The sequence below is a fragment of the Phyllobates terribilis genome, unplaced genomic scaffold (assembly GCF_046119375.1).
Source record: "Phyllobates terribilis strain yellow unplaced genomic scaffold, ASM4611937v1 Scaffold_108__1_contigs__length_5656254, whole genome shotgun sequence".
NCBI classification, from domain to species: Eukaryota; Metazoa; Chordata; class Amphibia; order Anura; family Dendrobatidae; genus Phyllobates; species Phyllobates terribilis.
In genome coordinates, this window is record NW_027362868.1 from 908,724 (window position 1) to 923,593 (window position 14,870).

General features: G+C 45.4%; 11 non-coding genes across 11 annotated transcripts; all 11 read left to right on the forward strand.

Annotated features, from left to right (window-relative positions):
- Positions 1 to 597: 597 nt before the first annotated feature.
- Positions 598 to 788, forward strand: LOC141201336 (U2 spliceosomal RNA). Its single transcript, XR_012272899.1, has one exon. It is a non-coding gene; the product is annotated as a U2 spliceosomal RNA (small nuclear RNA).
- Positions 789 to 1,912: 1,124 nt separating this feature from the next.
- Positions 1,913 to 2,103, forward strand: LOC141201337 (U2 spliceosomal RNA). Its single transcript, XR_012272900.1, has one exon. It is a non-coding gene; the product is annotated as a U2 spliceosomal RNA (small nuclear RNA).
- A 1,124-nt stretch (positions 2,104 to 3,227) lies between these two features.
- LOC141201338 (U2 spliceosomal RNA) lies at positions 3,228 to 3,418 on the forward strand. The gene has a single exon (XR_012272901.1). It is a non-coding gene; the product is annotated as a U2 spliceosomal RNA (small nuclear RNA).
- Positions 3,419 to 4,523: 1,105 nt separating this feature from the next.
- On the forward strand, positions 4,524 to 4,714 carry LOC141201339 (U2 spliceosomal RNA). Its single transcript, XR_012272902.1, has one exon. It is a non-coding gene; the product is annotated as a U2 spliceosomal RNA (small nuclear RNA).
- Positions 4,715 to 5,838: 1,124 nt separating this feature from the next.
- Positions 5,839 to 6,029, forward strand: LOC141201342 (U2 spliceosomal RNA). The gene has a single exon (XR_012272904.1). It is a non-coding gene; the product is annotated as a U2 spliceosomal RNA (small nuclear RNA).
- Positions 6,030 to 7,152: 1,123 nt separating this feature from the next.
- Positions 7,153 to 7,343, forward strand: LOC141201343 (U2 spliceosomal RNA). The gene has a single exon (XR_012272905.1). It is a non-coding gene; the product is annotated as a U2 spliceosomal RNA (small nuclear RNA).
- Positions 7,344 to 8,470: 1,127 nt separating this feature from the next.
- On the forward strand, positions 8,471 to 8,661 carry LOC141201344 (U2 spliceosomal RNA). The gene has a single exon (XR_012272906.1). It is a non-coding gene; the product is annotated as a U2 spliceosomal RNA (small nuclear RNA).
- A 1,121-nt stretch (positions 8,662 to 9,782) lies between these two features.
- LOC141201345 (U2 spliceosomal RNA) lies at positions 9,783 to 9,973 on the forward strand. Its single transcript, XR_012272907.1, has one exon. It is a non-coding gene; the product is annotated as a U2 spliceosomal RNA (small nuclear RNA).
- Positions 9,974 to 11,092: 1,119 nt separating this feature from the next.
- Positions 11,093 to 11,283, forward strand: LOC141201346 (U2 spliceosomal RNA). Its single transcript, XR_012272908.1, has one exon. It is a non-coding gene; the product is annotated as a U2 spliceosomal RNA (small nuclear RNA).
- A 1,120-nt stretch (positions 11,284 to 12,403) lies between these two features.
- Positions 12,404 to 12,594, forward strand: LOC141200295 (U2 spliceosomal RNA). Its single transcript, XR_012272019.1, has one exon. It is a non-coding gene; the product is annotated as a U2 spliceosomal RNA (small nuclear RNA).
- Positions 12,595 to 13,715: 1,121 nt separating this feature from the next.
- On the forward strand, positions 13,716 to 13,906 carry LOC141201347 (U2 spliceosomal RNA). The gene has a single exon (XR_012272909.1). It is a non-coding gene; the product is annotated as a U2 spliceosomal RNA (small nuclear RNA).
- The last annotated feature ends 964 nt before the right edge of the window (positions 13,907 to 14,870 follow it).

Here is a 14,870-nt window from a genome sequence, read left to right on the forward strand (position 1 = left end):
CTTCTTTCATTTAATGCCTGCAGACTATAAAAGAGAAACCAACCCAAAAAGTTTGGTTGATTAGTCTGTGGCATTCTTGTAAACTGTTGCTTATGGCGGTCTCTGTGAGCTTCTCAGTGACATTCAGCCATCCAGGTATCCCGCCTGCAGTAGACGGAATGTGGCAATGGAACGCTGGCTGCGCGTGTCATAATAGGCTCTGAGCCTTTATATACCTGCGCACAGCAGCAGCCACCTTCAGTCTGCTGCTGGACAGCCAGCAGCAGCAGCAGCAGGAGAGGTAATTAATCAGCAACCCTCCTGCTAAGGGTAGACAGCTGCTCGTTCCACCCCCCCCGCCTTAATTGGTTCTCCTCCCTTCCAACGGTGTTGAGGCGGGTGGGAACAGCCGGGGGTTGAGGGTACTGTGCTAAAAGAGGTGGAGTTATGCAGATCTAAAACGCGTGGATTGCAGCAGCAGCAAGCCGAAAAGTGCAGGCATGTGAGGGATCTAGAGGTTGACAGCATGTCTTCTTAACGGGAGTCCAGGTGGCCATCTCCACAAATGGACTTTTCAGAATCCTTGGGTGGCACCGTAGTCGGAAACGAATTCTGGTTATCGCTTCTCGGCCTTTTGGCTAAGATCAAGTGTAGTATCTGTTCTTATCAGTTTAATATCTGATACGTCCCCTATCTGGGGACCATATATTAAATGGATTTTTAGAACAGGGAGATGGAAAAAGAGCTTGCTCTGTCCACTCCACGCATTGACCTGGTATTGCAGTATCTCCAGGACCGGTGCACCCCTTCTTTAATGCAGTTTCTAAAATCAGAAAGAATTGAATTCAATGCTTTTTGTTCATTTTGCTTGTTTGTCGGATTTTGGGATGGACTCTTTGGCTTTGCTTTTCTTCTCCTCATTGGATTTTTCATGTTAAAAGTTGCAGAAGCCAGATGACAAGCTCATTTTGGTTCAACTTCAGCAACTGTGCATTGCATTGCCATGTAATGTAATGTAATGCAATGCTATCTATCTAGCTCTCCCTCTATACTTCCTTTTGGATAAACAGACATATTAGACAAGCATTTTGGAGCTTTCACCTAAATAACTACAGGTGGTGAGATAAGCTGCACAATATAATTGACCTTTCAGTATATTGTTGCACACACACCATCTATTTAGCAAATGCCCTTGTTATCAACAGCAGCCTTTTAAACTCACCTGAGCTAACAGGTATGTGAGCTGGTTACTCTGCTGCGCTTAAAATTTCTTTTTTGGTTTGCTACAATGCCTTTTCTGAAACGTTGTCTCCCTCTGCTGGAACACTGACTTCTTTCATTTAATGCCTGCAGACTATAAAAGAGAAACCAACCCAAAAAGTTTGGTTGATTAGTCTGTGGCATTCTTTTAAAATGTTGCTTATGGCGGTCTCTGTGAGCTTCTCAGTGACATTCAGCCATCCAGGTATCCCGCCTGCAGTAGACGGAATGTGGCAATGGAACGCTGGCTGCGCGTGTCATAATAGGCTCTGAGCCTTTATATACCTGCGCACAGCAGCAGCCACCTTCAGTCTGCTGCTGGACAGCCAGCAGCAGCAGCAGCAGGAGAGGTAATTAATCAGCAACCCTCCTGCTAAGGGTAGACAGCTGCTCGTTCCACCCCCCCCCCCCCCGCCTTAATTGGTTCTCCTCCCTTCCAACGGTGTTGAGGCGGGTGGGAACAGCCGGGGGTTGAGGGTACTGTGCTAAAAGAGGTGGAGTTATGCAGATCTAAAACGCGTGGATTGCAGCAGCAGCAAGCCGAAAAGTGCAGGCATGTGAGGGATCTAGAGGTTGACAGCATGTCTTCTTAACGGGAGTCCAGGTGGCCATCTCAACAAATGGACTTTTCAGAATCCTTGGGTGGCACCGTAGTCGGAAACCAATTCTGGTTATCGCTTCTCGGCCTTTTGGCTAAGATCAAGTGTAGTATCTGTTCTTATCAGTTTAATATCTGATACGTCCCCTATCTGGGGACCATATATTAAATGGATTTTTAGAACAGGGAGATGGAAAAAGAGCTTGCTCTGTCCACTCCACGCATTGACCTGGTATTGCAGTATCTCCAGGACCGGTGCACCCCTTCTTTAATGCAGTTTCTAAAATCAGAAAGAATTGAATTCAATGCTTTTTGTTCATTTTGCTTGTTTGTCGGATTTTGGGATGGACTCTTTGGCTTTGCTTTTCTTCTCCTCATTGGATTTTTCATGTTAAAAGTTGCAGAAGCCAGATGACAAGCTCATTTTGGTTCAACTTCAGCAACTGTGCATTGCATTGCCATGTAATGTAATGTAATGCAATGCTATCTATCTAGCTCTCCCTCTATACTTCCTTTTGGATAAACAGACATATTAGGCAAGCATTTTGGAGCTTTCACCTAAATAACTACAGGTGGTGAGATAAGCTGCACAATATAATTGACCTTTCAGTATATTGTTGCACACACACCATCTATTTAGCAAATGCCCTTGTTATCAACAGCAGCCTTTTAAACTCACCTGAGCTAACAGGTATGTGAGCTGGTTACTCTGCTGCGCTTAAAATTTCTTTTTTGGTTTGCTACAATGCCTTTTCTGAAACGTTGTCTCCCTCTGCTGGAACACTGACTTCTTTCATTTAATGCCTGCAGACTATAAAAGAGAAACCAACCCAAAAAGTTTGGTTGATTAGTCTGTGGCATTCTTTTAAAATGTTGCTTATGGCGGTCTCTGTGAGCTTCTCAGTGACATTCAGCCATCCAGGTATCCCGCCTGCAGTAGACGGAATGTGGCAATGGAACGCTGGCTGCGCGTGTCATAATAGGCTCTGAGCCTTTATATACCTGCGCACAGCAGCAGCCACCTTCAGTCTGCTGCTGGACAGCCAGCAGCAGCAGCAGCAGGAGAGGTAATTAATCAGCAACCCTCCTGCTAAGGGTAGACAGCTGCTCGTTCCACCCCCCCCCCCCCCGCCTTAATTGGTTCTCCTCCCTTCCAACGGTGTTGAGGCGGGTGGGAACAGCCGGGGGTTGAGGGTACTGTGCTAAAAGAGGTGGAGTTATGCAGATCTAAAACGCGTGGATTGCAGCAGCAGCAAGCCGAAAAGTGCAGGCATGTGAGGGATCTAGAGGTTGACAGCATGTCTTCTTAACGGGAGTCCAGGTGGCCATCTCAACAAATGGACTTTTCAGAATCCTTGGGTGGCACCGTAGTCGGAAACCAATTCTGGTTATCGCTTCTCGGCCTTTTGGCTAAGATCAAGTGTAGTATCTGTTCTTATCAGTTTAATATCTGATACGTCCCCTATCTGGGGACCATATATTAAATGGATTTTTAGAACAGGGAGATGGAAAAAGAGCTTGCTCTGTCCACTCCACGCATTGACCTGGTATTGCAGTATCTCCAGGACCGGTGCACCCCTTCTTTAATGCAGTTTCTAAAATCAGAAAGAATTGAATTCAATGCTTTTTGTTCATTTTGCTTGTTTGTCGGATTTTGGGATGGACTCTTTGGCTTTGCTTTTCTTCTCCTCATTGGATTTTTCATGTTAAAAGTTGCAGAAGCCAGATGACAAGCTCATTTTGGTTCAACTTCAGGAACTGTGCATTGCATTGCCATGTAATGTAATGTAATGCAATGCTATCTATCTAGCTCTCCCTCTATACTTCCTTTTGGATAAACAGACATATTAGGCAAGCATTTTGGAGCTTTCACCTAAATAACTACAGGTGGTGAGATAAGCTGCACAATATAATTGACCTTTCAGTATATTGTTGCACACACACCATCTATTTAGCAAATGCCCTTGTTATCAACAGCAGCCTTTTAAACTCACCTGAGCTAACAGTTACTCTGCTGCGCTTAAAATTTCTTTTTTGGTTTGCTACAATGCCTTTTCTGAAACGTTGTCTCCCTCTGCTGGAACACTGACTTCTTTCATTTAATGCCTGCAGACTATAAAAGAGAAACCAACCCAAAAAGTTTGGTTGATTAGTCTGTGGCATTCTTTTAAACTGTTGCTTATGGCGGTCTCTGTGAGCTTCTCAGTGACATTCAGCCATCCAGGTATCCCGCCTGCAGTAGACGGAATGTGGCAATGGAACGCTGGCTGCACGTGTCATAATAGGCTCTGAGCCTTTATATACCTGCGCACAGCAGCAGCCACCTTCAGTCTGCTGCTGGACAGCCAGCAGCAGCAGCAGCAGGAGAGGTAATTAATCAGCAACCCTCCTGCTAAGGGTAGACAGCTGCTCGTTCCACCCCCCCCCCGCCTTAATTGGTTCTCCTCCCTTCCAACGGTGTTGAGGCGGGTGGGAACAGCCGGGGGTTGAGGGTACTGTGCTAAAAGGTGGAGTTATGCAGATCTAAAACGCGTGGATTGCAGCAGCAGCAAGTCGAAAAGTGCAGGCATGTGAGGGATCTAGAGGTTGACAGCATGTCTTCTTAACGGGAGTCCAGGTGGCCATCTCCACAAATGGACTTTTCAGAATCCTTGGGTGGCACCGTAGTCGGAAACCAATTCTGGTTATCGCTTCTCGGCCTTTTGGCTAAGATCAAGTGTAGTATCTGTTCTTATCAGTTTAATATCTGATACGTCCCCTATCTGGGGACCATATATTAAATGGATTTTTAGAACAGGGAGATGGAAAAAGAGCTTGCTCTGTCCACTCCACGCATTGACCTGGTATTGCAGTATCTCCAGGACCGGTGCACCCCTTCTTTAATGCAATTTCTAAAATCAGAAAGAATTGAATTCAATGCTTTTTGTTCATTTTGCTTGTTTGTCGGATTTTGGGATGGACTCTTTGGCTTTGCTTTTCTTCTCCTCATTGGATTTTTCATGTTAAAAGTTGCAGAAGCCAGATGACAAGCTCATTTTGGTTCAACTTCAGCAACTGTGCATTGCATTGCCATGTAATGTAATGTAATGCAATGCTATCTATCTAGCTCTCCCTCTATACTTCCTTTTGGATAAACAGACATATTAGGCAAGCATTTTGGAGCTTTCACCTAAATAACTACAGGTGGTGAGATAAGCTGCACAATATAATTGACCTTTCAGTATATTGTTGCACACACACCATCTATTTAGCAAATGCCCTTGTTATCAACAGCAGCCTTTTAAACTCACCTGAGCTAACAGGTATGTGAGCTGGTTACTCTGCTGCGCTTAAAATTTCTTTTTTGGTTTGCTACAATGCCTTTTCTGAAACGTTGTCTCCCTCTGCTGGAACACTGACTTCTTTCATTTAATGCCTGCAGACTATAAAAGAGAAACCAACCCAAAAAGTTCGGTTGATTAGTCTGTGGCATTCTTTTAAACTGTTGCTTATGGCGGTCTCTGTGAGCTTCTCAGTGACATTCAGCCATCCAGGTATCCCGCCTGCAGTAGACGGAATGTGGCAATGGAACGCTGGCTGCGCGTGTCATAATAGGCTCTGAGCCTTTATATACCTGCGCACAGCAGCAGCCACCTTCAGTCTGCTGCTGGACAGCCAGCAGCAGCAGCAGCAGGAGAGGTAATTAATCAGCAACCCTCCTGCTAAGGGTAGACAGCTGCTCGTTCCACCCCCCCCCCCCCCGCCTTAATTGGTTCTCCTCCCTTCCAACGGTGTTGAGGCGGGTGGGAACAGCCGGGGGTTGAGGGTACTGTGCTAAAAGAGGTGGAGTTATGCAGATCTAAAACGCGTGGATTGCAGCAGCAGCAAGCCGAAAAGTGCAGGCATGTGAGGGATCTAGAGGTTGACAGCATGTCTTCTTAACGGGAGTCCAGGTGGCCATCTCCACAAATGGACTTTTCAGAATCCTTGGGTGGCACCGTAGTCGGAAACCAATTCTGGTTATCGCTTCTCGGCCTTTTGGCTAAGATCAAGTGTAGTATCTGTTCTTATCAGTTTAATATCTGATACGTCCCCTATCTGGGGACCATATATTAAATGGATTTTTAGAACAGGGAGATGGAAAAAGAGCTTGCTCTGTCCACTCCACGCATTGACCTGGTATTGCAGTATCTCCAGGACCGGTGCACCCCTTCTTTAATGCAGTTTCTAAAATCAGAAAGAATTGAATTCAATGCTTTTTGTTCATTTTGCTTGTTTGTCGGATTTTGGGATGGACTCTTTGGCTTTGCTTTTCTTCTCCTCATTGGATTTTTCATGTTAAAAGTTGCAGAAGCCAGATGACAAGCTCATTTTGGTTCAACTTCAGCAACTGTGCATTGCATTGCCATGTAATGTAATGTAATGCAATGCTATCTATCTAGCTCTCCCTCTATACTTCCTTTTGGATAAACAGACATATTAGGCAAGCATTTTGGAGCTTTCACCTAAATAACTACAGGTGGTGAGATAAGCTGCACAATATAATTGACCTTTCAGTATATTGTTGCACACACACCATCTATTTAGCAAATGCCCTTGTTATCAACAGCAGCCTTTTAAACTCACCTGAGCTAACAGGTATGTGAGCTGGTTACTCTGCTGCGCTTAAAATTTCTTTTTTGGTTTGCTACAATGCCTTTTCTGAAACGTTGTCTCCCTCTGCTGGAACACTGACTTCTTTCATTTAATGCCTGCAGACTATAAAAGAGAAACCAACCCAAAAAGTTTGGTTGATTAGTCTGTGGCATTCTTTTAAACTGTTGCTTATGGCGGTCTCTGTGAGCTTCTCAGTGACATTCAGCCATCCAGGTATCCCGCCTGCAGTAGACGGAATGTGGCAATGGAACGCTGGCTGCGCGTGTCATAATAGGCTCTGAGCCTTTATATACCTGCGCACAGCAGCAGCCACCTTCAGTCTGCTGCTGGACAGCCAGCAGCAGCAGCAGGAGAGGTAATTAATCAGCAACCCTCCTGCTAAGGGTAGACAGCTGCTCGTTCCACCCCCCCCCCCCCCCCGCCTTAATTGGTTCTCCTCCCTTCCAACGGTGTTGAGGCGGGTGGGAACAGCCGGGGGTTGAGGGTACTGTGCTAAAAGAGGTGGAGTTATGCAGATCTAAAACGCGTGGATTGCAGCAGCAGCAAGCCGAAAAGTGCAGGCATGTGAGGGATCTAGAGGTTGACAGCATGTCTTCTTAACGGGAGTCCAGGTGGCCATCTCCACAAATGGACTTTTCAGAATCCTTGGGTGGCACCGTAGTCGGAAACCAATTCTGGTTATCGCTTCTCGGCCTTTTGGCTAAGATCAAGTGTAGTATCTGTTCTTATCAGTTTAATATCTGATACGTCCCCTATCTGGGGACCATATATTAAATGGATTTTTAGAACAGGGAGATGGAAAAAGAGCTTGCTCTGTCCACTCCACGCATTGACCTGGTATTGCAGTATCTCCAGGACCGGTGCACCCCTTCTTTAATGCAGTTTCTAAAATCAGAAAGAATTGAATTCAATGCTTTTTGTTCATTTTGCTTGTTTGTCGGATTTTGGGATGGACTCTTTGGCTTTGCTTTTCTTCTCCTCATTGGATTTTTCATGTTAAAAGTTGCAGAAGCCAGATGACAAGCTCATTTTGGTTCAACTTCAGCAACTGTGCATTGCATTGCCATGTAATGTAATGTAATGTAATGCAATGCTATCTATCTAGCTCTCCCTCTATACTTCCTTTTGGATAAACAGACATATTAGGCAAGCATTTTGGAGCTTTCACCTAAATAACTACAGGTGGTGAGATAAGCTGCACAATATAATTGACCTTTCAGTATATTGTTGCACACACACCATCTATTTAGCAAATGCCCTTGTTATCAACAGCAGCCTTTTAAACTCACCTGAGCTAACAGGTATGTGAGCTGGTTACTCTGCTGCGCTTAAAATTTCTTTTTTGGTTTGCTACAATGCCTTTTCTGAAACGTTGTCTCCCTCTGCTGGAACACTGACTTCTTTCATTTAATGCCTGCAGACTATAAAAGAGAAACCAACCCAAAAAGTTTGGTTGATTAGTCTGTGGCATTCTTTTAAACTGTTGCTTATGGCGGTCTCTGTGAGCTTCTCAGTGACATTCAGCCATCCAGGTATCCCGCCTGCAGTAGACGGAATGTGGCAATGGAACGCTGGCTGCGCGTGTCATAATAGGCTCTGAGCCTTTATATACCTGCGCACAGCAGCAGCCACCTTCAGTCTGCTGCTGGACAGCCAGCAGCAGCAGCAGCAGGAGAGGTAATTAATCAGCAACCCTCCTGCTAAGGGTAGACAGCTGCTCGTTCCACCCCCCCCCCCCGCCTTAATTGGTTCTCCTCCCTTCCAACGGTGTTGAGGCGGGTGGGAACAGCCGGGGGTTGAGGGTACTGTGCTAAAAGAGGTGGAGTTATGCAGATCTAAAACGCGTGGATTGCAGCAGCAGCAAGCCGAAAAGTGCAGGCATGTGAGGGATCTAGAGGTTGACAGCATGTCTTCTTAACGGGAGTCCAGGTGGCCATCTCCACAAATGGACTTTTCAGAATCCTTGGGTGGCACCGTAGTCGGAAACCAATTCTGGTTATCGCTTCTCGGCCTTTTGGCTAAGATCAAGTGTAGTATCTGTTCTTATCAGTTTAATATCTGATACGTCCCCTATCTGGGGACCATATATTAAATGGATTTTTAGAACAGGGAGATGGAAAAAGAGCTTGCTCTGTCCACTCCACGCATTGACCTGGTATTGCAGTATCTCCAGGACCGGTGCACCCCTTCTTTAATGCAGTTTCTAAAATCAGAAAGAATTGAATTCAATGCTTTTTGTTCATTTTGCTTGTTTGTCGGATTTTGGGATGGACTCTTTGGCTTTGCTTTTCTTCTCCTCATTGGATTTTTCATGTTAAAAGTTGCAGAAGCCAGATGACAAGCTCATTTTGGTTCAACTTCAGCAACTGTGCATTGCATTGCCATGTAATGTAATGTAATGCAATGCTATCTATCTAGCTCTCCCTCTATACTTCCTTTTGGATAAACAGACATATTAGGCAAGCATTTTGGAGCTTTCACCTAAATAACTACAGGTGGTGAGATAAGCTGCACAATATAATTGACCTTTCAGTATATTGTTGCACACACACCATCTATTTAGCAAATGCCCTTGTTATCAACAGCAGCCTTTTAAACTCACCTGAGCTAACAGGTATGTGAGCTGGTTACTCTGCTGCGCTTAAAATTTCTTTTTTGGTTTGCTACAATGCCTTTTCTGAAACGTTGTCTCCCTCTGCTGGAACACTGACTTCTTTCATTTAATGCCTGCAGACTATAAAAGAGAAACCAACCCAAAAAGTTTGGTTGATTAGTCTGTGGCATTCTTTTAAACTGTTGCTTATGGCGGTCTCTGTGAGCTTCTCAGTGACATTCAGCCATCCAGGTATCCCGCCTGCAGTAGACGGAATGTGGCAATGGAACGCTGGCTGCGCGTGTCATAATAGGCTCTGAGCCTTTATATACCTGCGCACAGCAGCAGCCACCTTCAGTCTGCTGCTGGACAGCCAGCAGCAGCAGCAGCAGGAGAGGTAATTAATCAGCAACCCTCCTGCTAAGGGTAGACAGCTGCTCGTTCCACCCCCCCCCCCGCCTTAATTGGTTCTCCTCCCTTCCAACGGTGTTGAGGCGGGTGGGAACAGCCGGGGGTTGAGGGTACTGTGCTAAAAGAGGTGGAGTTATGCAGATCTAAAACGCGTGGATTGCAGCAGCAGCAAGCCGAAAAGTGCAGGCATGTGAGGGATCTAGAGGTTGACAGCATGTCTTCTTAACGGGAGTCCAGGTGGCCATCTCCACAAATGGACTTTTCAGAATCCTTGGGTGGCACCGTAGTCGGAAACCAATTCTGGTTATCGCTTCTCGGCCTTTTGGCTAAGATCAAGTGTAGTATCTGTTCTTATCAGTTTAATATCTGATACGTCCCCTATCTGGGGACCATATATTAAATGGATTTTTAGAACAGGGAGATGGAAAAAGAGCTTGCTCTGTCCACTCCACGCATTGACCTGGTATTGCAGTATCTCCAGGACCGGTGCACCCCTTCTTTAATGCAGTTTCTAAAATCAGAAAGAATTGAATTCAATGCTTTTTGTTCATTTTGCTTGTTTGTCGGATTTTGGGATGGACTCTTTGGCTTTGCTTTTCTTCTCCTCATTGGATTTTTCATGTTAAAAGTTGCAGAAGCCAGATGACAAGCTCATTTTGGTTCAACTTCAGCAACTGTGCATTGCATTGCCATGTAATGTAATGTAATGCAATGCTATCTATCTAGCTCTCCCTCTATACTTCCTTTTGGATAAACAGACATATTAGGCAAGCATTTTGGAGCTTTCACCTAAATAACTACAGGTGGTGAGATAAGCTGCACAATATAATTGACCTTTCAGTATATTGTTGCACACACACCATCTATTTAGCAAATGCCCTTGTTATCAACAGCAGCCTTTTAAACTCACCTGAGCTAACAGGTATGTGAGCTGGTTACTCTGCTGCGCTTAAAATTTCTTTTTTGGTTTGCTACAATGCCTTTTCTGAAACGTTGTCTCCCTCTGCTGGAACACTGACTTCTTTCATTTAATGCCTGCAGACTATAAAAGAGAAACCAACCCAAAAAGTTTGGTTGATTAGTCTGTGGCATTCTTTTAAACTGTTGCTTATGGCGGTCTCTGTGAGCTTCTCAGTGACATTCAGCCATCCAGGTATCCCGCCTGCAGTAGACGGAATGTGGCAATGGAACGCTGGCTGCGCGTGTCATAATAGGCTCTGAGCCTTTATATACCTGCACACAGCAGCAGCCACCTTCAGTCTGCTGCTGGACAGCCAGCAGCAGCAGCAGCAGGAGAGGTAATTAATCAGCAACCCTCCTGCTAAGGGTAGACAGCTGCTCGTTCCACCCCCCCCCCCGCCTTAATTGGTTCTCCTCCCTTCCAACGGTGTTGAGGCGGGTGGGAACAGCCGGGGGTTGAGGGTACTGTGCTAAAAGGTGGAGTTATGCAGATCTAAAACGCGTGGATTGCAGCAGCAGCAAGCCGAAAAGTGCAGGCATGTGAGGGATCTAGAGGTTGACAGCATGTCTTCTTAACGGGAGTCCAGGTGGCCATCTCCACAAATGGACTTTTCAGAATCCTTGGGTGGCACCGTAGTCGGAAACCAATTCTGGTTATCGCTTCTCGGCCTTTTGGCTAAGATCAAGTGTAGTATCTGTTCTTATCAGTTTAATATCTGATACGTCCCCTATCTGGGGACCATATATTAAATGGATTTTTAGAACAGGGAGATGGAAAAAGAGCTTGCTCTGTCCACTCCACGCATTGACCTGGTATTGCAGTATCTCCAGGACCGGTGCACCCCTTCTTTAATGCAGTTTCTAAAATCAGAAAGAATTGAATTCAATGCTTTTTGTTCATTTTGCTTGTTTGTCGGATTTTGGGATGGACTCTTTGGCTTTGCTTTTCTTCTCCTCATTGGATTTTTCATGTTAAAAGTTGCAGAAGCCAGATGACAAGCTCATTTTGGTTCAACTTCAGCAACTGTGCATTGCATTGCCATGTAATGTAATGTAATGCAATGCTATCTATCTAGCTCTCCCTCTATACTTCCTTTTGGATAAACAGACATATTAGGCAAGCATTTTGGAGCTTTCACCTAAATAACTACAGGTGGTGAGATAAGCTGCACAATATAATTGACCTTTCAGTATATTGTTGCACACACACCATCTATTTAGCAAATGCCCTTGTTATCAACAGCAGCCTTTTAAACTCACCTGAGCTAACAGGTATGTGAGCTGGTTACTCTGCTGCGCTTAAAATTTCTTTTTTGGTTTGCTACAATGCCTTTTCTGAAACGTTGTCTCCCTCTGCTGGAACACTGACTTCTTTCATTTAATGCCTGCAGACTATAAAAGAGAAACCAACCCAAAAAGTTTGGTTGATTAGTCTGTGGCATTCTTTTAAACTGTTGCTTATGGCGGTCTCTGTGAGCTTCTCAGTGACATTCAGCCATCCAGGTATCCCGCCTGCAGTAGACGGAATGTGGCAATGGAACGCTGGCTGCGCGTGTCATAATAGGCTCTGAGCCTTTATATACCTGCGCACAGCAGCAGCCACCTTCAGTCTGCTGCTGGACAGCCAGCAGCAGCAGCAGCAGGAGAGGTAATTAATCAGCAACCCTCCTGCTAAGGGTAGACAGCTGCTCGTTCCACCCCCCCCCCGCCTTAATTGGTTCTCCTCCCTTCCAACGGTGTTGAGGCGGGTGTGAACAGCCGGAGGTTGAGGGTACTGTGCTAAAAGAGGTGGAGTTATGCAGATCTAAAACGCGTGGATTGCAGCAGCAGCAAGCCGAAAAGTGCAGGCATGTGAGGGATCTAGAGGTTGACAGCATGTCTTCTTAACGGGAGTCCAGGTGGCCATCTCCACAAATGGACTTTTCAGAATCCTTGGGTGGCACCGTAGTCGGAAACCAATTCTGGTTATTGCTTCTCGGCCTTTTGGCTAAGATCAAGTGTAGTATCTGTTCTTATCAGTTTAATATCTGATACGTCCCCTATCTGGGGACCATATATTAAATGGATTTTTAGAACAGGGAGATGGAAAAAGAGCTTGCTCTGTCCACTCCACGCATTGACCTGGTATTGCAGTATCTCCAGGACCGGTGCACCCCTTCTTTAATGCAGTTTCTAAAATCAGAAAGAATTGAATTCAATGCTTTTTGTTCATTTTGCTTGTTTGTCGGATTTTGGGATGGACTCTTTGGCTTTGCTTTTCTTCTCCTCATTGGAATTTTCATGTTAAAAGTTGCAGAAGCCAGATGACAAGCTCATTTTGGTTCAACTTCAGCAACTGTGCATTGCATTGCCATGTAATGTAATGTAATGCAATGCTATCTATCTAGCTCTCCCTCTATACTTCCTTTTGGATAAACAGACATATTAGGCAAGCATTTTGGAGCTTTCACCTAAATAACTACAGGTGGTGAGATAAGCTGCACAATATAATTGACCTTTCAGTATATTGTTGCACACACACCATCTATTTAGCAAATGCCCTTGTTATCAACAGCAGCCTTTTAAACTCACCTGAGCTAACAGGTATGTGAGCTGGTTACTCTGCTGCGCTTAAAATTTCTTTTTTGGTTTGCTACAATGCCTTTTCTGAAACGTTGTCTCCCTCTGCTGGAACACTGACTTCTTTCATTTAATGCCTGCAGACTATAAAAGAGAAACCAACCCAAAAAGTTTGGTTGATTAGTCTGTGGCATTCTTTTAAACTGTTGCTTATGGCGGTCTCTGTGAGCTTCTCAGTGACATTCAGCCATCCAGGTATCCCGCCTGCAGTAGACGGAATGTGGCAATGGAACGCTGGCTGCGCGTGTCATAATAGGCTCTGAGCCTTTATTTACCTGCGCACAGCAGCAGCCACCTTCAGTCTGCTGCTGGACAGCCAGCAGCAGCAGCAGCAGGAGAGGTAATTAATCAGCAACCCTCCTGCTAAGGGTAGACAGCTGCTCGTTCCACCCCCCCCCCCGCCTTAATTGGTTCTCCTCCCTTCCAACGGTGTTGAGGCGGGTGGGAACAGCCGGGGGTTGAGGGTACTGTGCTAAAAGAGGTGGAGTTATGCAGATCTAAAACGCGTGGATTGCAGCAGCAGCAAGCCGAAAAGTGCAGGCATGTGAGGGATCTAGAGGTTGACAGCATGTCTTCTTAACGGGAGTCCAGGTGGCCATCTCCACAAATGGACTTTTCAGAATCCTTGGGTGGCACCGTAGTCGGAAACCAATTCTGGTTATCGCTTCTCGGCCTTTTGGCTAAGATCAAGTGTAGTATCTGTTCTTATCAGTTTAATATCTGATACGTCCCCTATCTGGGGACCATATATTAAATGGATTTTTAGAACAGGGAGATGGAAAAAGAGCTTGCTCTGTCCACTCCACGCATTGACCTGGTATTGCAGTATCTCCAGGACCGGTGCACCCCTTCTTTAATGCAGTTTCTAAAATCAGAAAGAATTGAATTCAATGCTTTTTGTTCATTTTGCTTGTTTGTCGGATTTTGGGATGGACTCTTTGGCTTTGCTTTTCTTCTCCTCATTGGATTTTTCATGTTAAAAGTTGCAGAAGCCAGATGACAAGCTCATTTTGGTTCAACTTCAGCAACTGTGCATTGCATTGCCATGTAATGTAATGTAATGCAATGCTATCTATCTAGCTCTCCCTCTATACTTCCTTTTGGATAAACAGACATATTAGGCAAGCATTTTGGAGCTTTCACCTAAATAACTACAGGTGGTGAGATAAGCTGCACAATATAATTGACCTTTCAGTATATTGTTGCACACACACCATCTATTTAGCAAATGCCCTTGTTATCAACAGCAGCCTTTTAAACTCACCTGAGCTAACAGGTATGTGAGCTGGTTACTCTGCTGCGCTTAAAATTTCTTTTTTGGTTTGCTACAATGCCTTTTCTGAAACGTTGTCTCCCTCTGCTGGAACACTGACTTCTTTCATTTAATGCCTGCAGACTATAAAAGAGAAACCAACCCAAAAAGTTTGGTTGATTAGTCTGTGGCATTCTTTTAAACTGTTGCTTATGGCGGTCTCTGTGAGCTTCTCAGTGACATTCAGCCATCCAGGTATCCCGCCTGCAGTAGACGGAATGTGGCAATGGAACGCTGGCTGCGCGTGTCATATTAGGCTCTGAGCCTTTATATACCTGCGCACAGCAGCAGCCACCTTCAGTCTGCTGCTGGACAGCCAGCAGCAGCAGCAGCAGGAGAGGTAATTAATCAGCAACCCTCCTGCTAAGGGTAGACAGCTGCTCGTTCCACCCCCCCCCCCCCCCCGCCTTAATTGGTTCTCCTCCCTTCCAACGGTGTTGAGGCGGGTGGGAACAGCCGGGGGTTGAGGGTACTGTGCTAAAAGAGGTGGAGTTATGCAGATC